Genomic DNA, 10,000 nt, shown 5'->3' on the forward strand with positions numbered 1-10,000 from the left:
TTATGGTTAAACTCAAAGTGGAAGTATATTTTCTAAAATGGTCATCTAGACGTCGTTCTTTCGACTGAAATGACTACCTTTACAAAAACGACTTGTAACTTATTTTTTCGACTAGAAACCTATACTTTTTTGGTTTAGATTCATAAAATAGAGTTCAATATGAAACCATAGCAATTTGATTCACTCAAAACGGATTTAAAATGAAGAAGTTATGGGTAAAACAAGATTGGATAATTTTTCTCATTTTAGCTACGTGAAAATTGGTAACAAATCTATTCCAACCATAACTTAATCAACTTGTATTATATATTATGTAATCTTGAGATACCATAGACACGTATACAATGTTTCGACCTATCATGTCGACACATCTATATATATTTCGGAACAACCATAGACACTCTATATGTGAATGTTGGAGTTAGCTATACAGGGTTGAGGTTGATTCCAAAATATATATAGTTTGAGTTGTGATCAATACTGAGATACGTATACACTGGGTCGTGGATTGATTCAAGATAATATTTATCGATTTATTTCTGTACATCTAACTGTGGACAACTAGTTGTAGGTTACTAACGAGGACAGCTGACTTAATAAACTTAAAACATCAAAATATATTAAAAGTGTTGTAAATATATTTTGAACATACTTTGATATATATGTATATATTGTTATAGGTTCGTGAATCAACCAGTGGCCAAGTCTTACTTCCCGACGAAGTAAAAATCTGTGAAAGTGAGTTATAGTCCCACTTTTAAAATCTAATATTTTTGGGATGAGAATACATGCAGGTTTTATAAATGTTTTACAAAATAGACACAAGTACGTGAAACTACATTCTATGGTTGAATTATCTAAATCGAATATGCCCCTTTTTATTAAGTCTGGTAATCTAAGAATTAGGGAACAGACACCCTAATTGACGCGAATCCTAAAGATAGATCTATTGGGCCTAACAAACCCCATCCAAAGTACCGGATGCTTTAGTACTTCGAAATTTATATCATATCCGAAGGGTGTCCCGGAATGATGGGGATATTCTTATATATGCATCTTGTTATTGTCGGTTACCAGGTGTTCACCATATGAATGATTTTTATCTCTATGTATGGGATGTGTATTGAAATATGAAATCTTGTGGTCTATTGTTACGATTTGATATATATAGGTTAAACCTATAACTCACCAACATTTTTGTTGACGTTTTAAGCATGTTTATTCTCAGGTGAATATTAAGAGCTTCCGCTGTCGCATACTTAAATAAGGACAAGATTTGGAGTCCATGCTTGTAAGATATTGTGTAAAAACTGCATTCAAGAAACTTATTTTGTTGTAACATATTTGTATTGTAAACCATTATGTAATGGTCGTGTGTAAACAGGATATTTTAGATTATCATTATTTGATAATCTACGTAAAGCTTTTTAAACCTTTATTGATGAAATAAAGGTTATGGTTTGTTTAAAAATGAATGCAGTCTTTGAAAAACGTCTCATATAGAGGTCAAAACCTCGCAACGAAATCAATTAATATGGAACGTTTTTAATCAATAAGAACGGGACATTTCAGTTGGTATCAGAGCGTTGGTCTTAGAGAACCAGAAAATTTGCATTAGTGTGTCTTATCGAGTTTGTTAGGATGCATTAGTGAGTCTGGACTTCGACCGTGTTTTCTTTAAAAATGATTGCTTAACATTTTTGTTGGAAACTATATATTTTTAACATATGAATATTATGTGATATATTAATCTCTTAACGTGTTTGATATTATGTGATAGATGTCTACCTCTAGAACAAGTCCCATTGACTCACCTAATAATAATGAAGAGTCAAATGTAAATTGGAATGATTTGTGGACTGATTCACAAGTTCCCGAAGAGGAACCGGAAGAAGAGTCGGAACCGGAAGAAGAATCGGAACCGGAAGAAGAATCGGAACCGGATGAAGAAATAGAACCGGTGGGGGAAATAATAAAACGGTTAATTAAAAGAAAATCCTCAACCAACCGACCAAAGTTAATTATGGTCAATGGTGTTTCCGCCAAGGAAGCAAAATATTGGGAGGATTACCAATTCTCCGATGAATCGGATTCCGACGAGAATTCCGATGATGTTATAGAAATTACCCCAACTGAATTTAAAAAGGCAAAAGAAAATAATAAGGGAAAGGGCATAAAAATAGAGAAATCTAATTCCAACCCCGATGAACTTTATATGTATCGTCAACCCCCGAAGTCCTTAAGTTGTAACAATGACCCGGGAACCTCTAAACCACCAGGTTTTTCTAAACCAATGTGGACAACGACGGCTCGTATTAGGGGAACATCATATATCCCTAGAAACTTGGCAAAACGAACCAAAACCGAAGAAGAAGAAACGAGCGAGTCGGAATAAGATAGTTGTATTCGTGTGGTGTAATATATGGAATATAGTGTTCTTATGCTTTATGATATATGTAAAAATTGCTTGTATTAATAAGTATTTTTTTTATGAATCTAACTCTTGTCTATTTTACAGTTTAAAAACACAAAATGGATAGACAACCCAATATTCTAAGAGACCTACCCGGAGACATGATTGATGAAATCTTGTCTAGAGTCGGCCAGAATTCTTCGGCACAACTATTTAAGGCGAGATCAGTTTGTAAGACATTCGAAGAACGTTCCAAGAATGTCTTGGTTTATAAGAGACTTTCGTTTGAAAGATGGGGGATATCACATTGGGAAACCCATAAGTTACGATGTGTTTACTTTGACGCATATATTGCGGGGAACCCAAATGCTATTTTACGCAACGGGTTAAGAAATTATTTTGACTCAATATATCCGAATATTGGACTTCGTGATTTAGAAAAAGCGGCTAACATGCAACATAAAGAAGCATGTTATGCTTACGGATTAGTAATGTTCGCTTCTCACCAAAGTGAGAACAAGAACATCGGGCTACAACTATTAAACAAAACGTTTCCACAAGTGACGGAGTCGGTAATTGGGGTAAGAAATGAGGTTTTTAGATTATTACGGGACTGTTGGACATTACGTAACCCTCGTCCCTTTGATGACGTTACAACACGCTGTCTTATCAACGGCCATAACGGTTATGTTGCACAAGACCAAGGATGGGAAGTAGTCCTAGTAAAACCAGAATGCATGACTTGTTTCTGGACGTATGAATTACGTGTCTTTATTGCCTTTGCCGAACGACTTGTGTACTAGCTAGAATTGTCTTCACAACTATCTTGTATCAAAGTTATTGTGTGCTATATTTCATGCTTTATGTAAAATAAGCGGTATTGTAAGTTTGTAAAATATTGTATAAAAGTTTGAACGCGAAATATTATTACAATCAGTTTTTCATATAGAATTGTAGTAGTTGAATTGTATATTAGCTACTAAGTATGAACTTAACGGGTAGGTACTACCCGAATTTAAACTTATAAAACGCTAATATGAAGAAAAAGCTTTTATAAATGAGTTCATATTATGCTACGAAATACTATTAACTACTCTTAATATTCTGTATGATTAACTTGTTCCATTTAACTATTTTGAAGGAAATGGCACCGACTACTCGACACACCGTGAATATGAATGAAGAGGAATTCCGTACTTTTCTAGCTTCAAACATAGCCGCAGTACAGGCTGCGCTACATACCAACAATAACCTTGGATCTAGCAGTACAGGAAATCGTGTAGGATGCACCTACAAAGAATTCACTGCCTGCAAACCTTTGGAATTTGATGGAACCGAAGGACCGATCGGATTGAAACGGTGGACCGAGAAGGTTGAATCGGTGTTTGCCATAAGTAAGTGTACTGAAGAGGACAAAGTGAAGTACGCTACGCATACCTTCACAGGTTCTGCGTTAACATGGTGGAATACCTATCTAGAGCAAGTGGGACAAGATGATGCGTACGCACTACCGTGGTCAGCATTCAAGCACTTGATGAACGAGAAGTACCGTCCCAGAACCGAGGTCAATAAGCTCAAGACAGAACTTAGAGGGTTACGAACCCAAGGATTTAATATTACCACGTACGAAAGACGATTCACAGAATTGTGCCTATTGTGTCCGGGAGCATTCGAAGATGAGGAAGAGAAGATCGACGCGTTTGTGAAAGGATTACCGGAAAGAATCCAAGAAGATATAAGTTCACACGAGCCCGCCTCCATACAACAGGCATGTAGAATGGCTCACAAACTAGTGAACCAGATTGAAGAAAGAATTAAAGAACAGACTGCTGAAGAGGCCAATGTGAAGCAAGTCAAAAGAAAGTGGGAGGAAAACGGTGATAAGAATCACCAATACAACAACAACAGCAATTACAACAATAATCGCAACAATTATCCCAACAATCGCAACATCAATCGCAACTACAACAAACGGCCCAACAACAACAACAACAACAACAGCAACTACAACAATCATCCCAACAACAATAATAACCGCAACAACAACAACAATCAAAAGCAACTATGCCAAAGGTGTGAAAAGAATCACTCGGGGTTCTGCACCAAATTTTGCAACAAGTGTAAAAGAAATGGTCATAGTGCGGCGAAGTGTGAGGTCTACGGACCAGGGGTTAATAGAACGAAAGGAACAAATGGTGTCGGAACGAGTAATGGCGGAGCAAGTAGTGTCGGAGCAAGTTATGCCAATGTAGTTTGTTATAAATGTGGAAAACCAGGCCACATTATTAGAAATTGCCCGAACCAGGAGAACACGAATGGACAAGGCCGTGGAAGAGTTTTCAATATTAATGCGGTAGAGGCACAGGAAGACCCGGAGCTTGTTACGGGTACGTTTCTTATTGACAATAAATCTGCTTACGTTTTATTTGATTCGGGTGCGGATAGAAGCTATATGAGTAGAGATTTTTGTGCTAAATTAAGTTGTCCATTGACGCCTTTGGATAGTAAATTTTTACTCGAATTAGCAAATGGTAAATTAATTTCAGCAGATAATATATGTCGGAATCGAGAAATTAAACTGGTTAGCGAAACATTTAAGATTGATTTGATACCAGTAGAGTTAGGGAGTTTTGATGTGATAATCGGTATGGACTGGTTGAAAGAAGTGAAAGCGGAGATCGTTTGTTACAAAAATGCAATTCGCATTATACGAGAAAAAGGAAAACCCTTAATGGTGTACGGAGAAAAGGGCAACACGAAGCTACATCTTATTAGTAATTTGAAGGCACAAAAACTAATAAGAAAAGGTTGCTATGCTGTTCTAGCACACGTCGAGAAAGTACAAACTGAAGAAAAGAGCATCAATGATGTTCCAATTGCAAAAGAATTTCCCGATGTATTTCCGAAAGAATTACCGGGATTACCCCCACATCGATCCGTTGAATTTCAAATAGATCTTGTACCAGGAGCTGCACCAATAGCTCGTGCTCCTTACAGACTCGCACCCAGCGAGATGAAAGAACTGCAAAGCCAATTACAAGAACTTTTAGAGCGTGGTTTCATTCGACCAAGCACATCACCGTGGGGAGCTCCTGTTTTGTTTGTCAAGAAGAAAGATGGTACATTCAGGTTGTGTATCGACTACCGAGAGTTGAACAAACTTACCATCAAGAACCGCTACCCACTACCGAGAATCGACGACTTATTTGATCAACTACAAGGCTCGTCTGTTTATTCAAAGATTGACTTACGTTCCGGGTATCATCAAATGCGGGTGAAAGAAGATGATATTCCAAAGACTGCTTTCAGAACACGTTACGGTCATTACGAGTTTATGGTCATGCCGTTTGGTTTAACTAATGCACCAGCTGTGTTCATGGACCTTATGAACCGAGTGTGTGGACCATACCTTGACAAGTTTGTCATTGTTTTCATTGATGACATACTTATTTACTCAAAGAATGACCAAGAACACGGTGAACATTTGAGAAAGGTGTTAGAAGTATTGAGGAAGGAAGAATTGTACGCTAAGTTTTCAAAGTGTGCATTTTGGTTGGAAGAAGTTCAATTCCTCGGTCACATAGTGAACAAAGAAGGTATTAAGGTGGATCCGGCAAAGATAGAAACTGTTGAAAAGTGGGAAACCCCGAAAACTCCGAAACACATACGCCAGTTTTTAGGACTAGCTGGTTACTACAGAAGGTTCATCCAAGACTTTTCCAGAATAGCAAAACCCTTGACTGCATTAACGCATAAAGGGAAGAAATTTGAATGGAATGATGAACAAGAGAAAGCGTTTCAGTTATTGAAGAAAAAGCTAACTACGGCACCTATATTGTCATTGCCTGAAGGGAATGATGATTTTGTGATTTATTGTGACGCATCAAAGCAAGGTCTCGGTTGTGTATTAATGCAACGAACGAAGGTGATTGCTTATGCGTCTAGACAATTGAAGATTCACGAACAAAATTATACGACGCATGATTTGGAATTAGGCGCGGTTGTTTTTGCATTAAAGACTTGGAGGCACTACTTATATGGGGTCAAAAGTATTATATATACCGACCACAAAAGTCTTCAACACATATTTAATCAGAAACAACTGAATATGAGGCAGCGTAGGTGGATTGAATTATTGAATGATTACGATTTTGAGATTCGTTACCACCCGGGGAAGGCAAATGTGGTAGCCGATGCCTTGAGCAGGAAGGATAGAGAACCCATTCGAGTAAAATCTATGAATATAATGATTCATAATAACATTACTACTCAAATAAAGGAGGCGCAACAAGGAGTTTTAAAAGAGGGAAATTTAAAGGATGAAATACCCAAAGGATCGGAGAAGCATCTTAATATTCGGGAAGACGGAACCCGGTATAGGGCTGAAAGGATTTGGGTACCAAAATTTGGAGATATGAGAGAAATGGTACTTAGAGAAGCTCATAAAACCAGATACTCAATACATCCTGGAACGGGAAAGATGTACAAGGATCTCAAGAAACATTTTTGGTGGCCGGGTATGAAAGCCGATGTTGCTAAATACGTAGGAGAATGTTTGACGTGTTCTAAGGTCAAAGCTGAGCATCAGAAACCATCAGGTCTACTTCAACAACCCGAAATCCCGGAATGGAAATGGGAAAACATTACCATGGATTTCATCACTAAATTGCCAAGGACTGCAAGTGGTTTTGATACTATTTGGGTAATAGTTGATCGTCTCACCAAATCAGCACACTTCCTACCAATAAGAGAAGATGACAAGATGGAGAAGTTAGCACGACTGTATTTGAAGGAAGTCGTCTCTAGACATGGAATACCAATCTCTATTATCTCTGATAGGGATGGCAGATTTATTTCAAGATTCTGGCAGACATTACAGCAAGCATTAGGAACTCGTCTAGACATGTGTACTGCCTATCATCCACAAACTGATGGGCAGAGCGAAAGGACGATACAAACGCTTGAAGACATGCTACGAGCATGTGTTATTGATTTCGGAAACAGTTGGGATCGACATCTACCGTTAGCAGAATTTTCCTACAACAACAGCTACCATTCAAGCATTGAGATGGCGCCGTTTGAAGCACTTTATGGTAGAAAGTGCAGGTCTCCGATTTGTTGGAGTGAGGTGGGGGATAGACAGATTACGGGTCCGGAGATTATACAAGAAACTACCGAGAAGATCATCCAAATTCAACAACGGTTGAAAACCGCCCAAAGTCGACAAAAGAGCTACGCTGACATTAAAAGAAAAGATATAGAATTTGAAATTGGAGAGATGGTCATGCTTAAAGTTTCACCTTGGAAAGGCGTTGTTCGATTTGGTAAACGAGGGAAATTAAATCCAAGGTATATTGGACCATTCAAGATTATTGATCGTGTCGGACCAGTAGCTTACCGACTTGAGTTACCTCAACAACTCGCGGCTGTACATAACACTTTCCACGTCTCGAATTTGAAGAAATGTTTTGCTAAAGAAGATCTCACTATTCCGTTAGATGAAATCCAAATCAACGAAAAACTCCAATTCATCGAAGAACCCGTCGAAATAATGGATCGTGAGGTTAAAAGACTTAAGCAAAACAAGATACCAATTGTTAAGGTTCGATGGAATGCTCGTAGAGGACCCGAGTTCACCTGGGAGCGTGAAGATCAGATGAAGAAGAAATACCCGCATCTATTTCCAGAAGATTCGTCAACACCTTCAACAGCTTAAAATTTCGGGACGAAATTTATTTAACGGGTAGGTACTGTAGTGACCCGAACTTTTCCATGTTTATATATATTAATTGAGATTGATGTTTACATGATTAAATGTTTCCAACATGTTAAGCAATCAAACTTGTTAAGACTTGATTAATTGAAATAGGTTTCATATAGACAATTGACCACCCAAGTTGACCGGTGATTCACGAACGTTAAAACTTGTAAAAAAAACTATATGATGACATATATATGGTTATATATATAGTTAACATGATATTATGATAAGTAAACATATCATTAATTATATTAACAATGAACTACATATGTAAAAACAAGACTACTAACTTAATGATTTTGAAACGAGACATATATGTAACGTTTATCGTTGTAACGACATTTAATGTATATATATCATATTAAGAGATATTCGTACATCATAATATCATGATAATATAATAATTTAAAATCTCTTTTGATATTATAAACATTGGGTTAACAACATTTAACAAGATCGTTAACCTAAAGGTTTCAAAACAACACTTACATGTAACGACTAACGATGACTTAACGACTCAGTTAAAATGTATATACATGTAGTGTTTTAATATGTATTTATACACTTTTGAAAGACTTCAATACACTTATCAAAATACTTCTACTTAACAAAAATGCTTACAATTACATTCTCGTTCAGTTTCATCAACAATTCTACTCGTATGCACCCGTATTCGTACTCGTACAATACACAGCTTTTAGATGTATGTACTATTGGTATATACACTCCAATGATCAGCTCTTAGCAGCCCATGTGAGTCACCTAACACATGTGGGAACCATCATTTGGCAACTAGCATGAAATATCTCATAAGATTACAAAAATATGAGTAATCATTCATGACTTATTTACATGAAAACAAAATTACATATCCTTTATATCTAATCCATACACCAACGACCAAAAACACCTACAAACACTTTCATTCTTCAATTTTCTTCATCTAATTGAACTCTCTCAAGTTCTATCTTCAAGTTCTAAGTGTTCTTCATAAATTCCAAAAGTTCTAGTTTCATAAAATCAAGAATACTTTCAAGTTTGCTAGCTCACTTCCAATCTTGTAAGGTGATCATCCAACCTCAAGAAATCTTTGTTTCTTACAGTAGGTTATCATTCTAATACAAGGTAATAATCATATTCAAACTTTGGTTCAATTTCTATAACTATAACAATCTTATTTCAAGTGATGATCTTACTTGAACTTGTTTTCGTGTCATGATTTTGCTTCAAGAACTTTGAGCCATCCAAGGATCCATTGAAGCTAGATCCATTTTTCTCTTTTCCAGTAGGTTCATCCAAGGAACTTAAGGTAGTAATGATGTTCATAACATCATTCGATTCATACATATAAAGCTATCTTATTCGAAGGTTTAAACTTGTAATCACTAGAACATAGTTTAGTTAATTCTAAACTTGTTCGCAAACAAAAGTTAATCCTTCTAACTTGATTTTTAAAATCAACTAAACACATGTTCTATATCTATATGATATGCTAACTTAATGATTTAAAACCTGGAAACACGAAAAACACCGTAAAACCGGATTTACGCCGTCGTAGTAACACCGCGGGCTGTTTTGGGTTAGTTAATTAAAAACTATGATAAACTTTGATTTAAAAGTTGTTATTCTGAGAAAATGATTTTTATTATGAACATGAAACTATATCCTAAAATTATGGTTAAACTCAAAGTGGAAGTATGTTTTCTAAAATGGTCATCTAGACGTCGTTCTTTCGACTGAAATGACTACCTTTACAAAAACGACTTGTAACTTATTTTTTCGACTAGAAACCTATACTTTTTTGGTTTAGATTCATAAAATAGAGT

This window comes from Rutidosis leptorrhynchoides, chromosome 11 (assembly GCF_046630445.1).
Source record: "Rutidosis leptorrhynchoides isolate AG116_Rl617_1_P2 chromosome 11, CSIRO_AGI_Rlap_v1, whole genome shotgun sequence".
Classification (NCBI taxonomy): domain Eukaryota; kingdom Viridiplantae; phylum Streptophyta; class Magnoliopsida; order Asterales; family Asteraceae; genus Rutidosis; species Rutidosis leptorrhynchoides.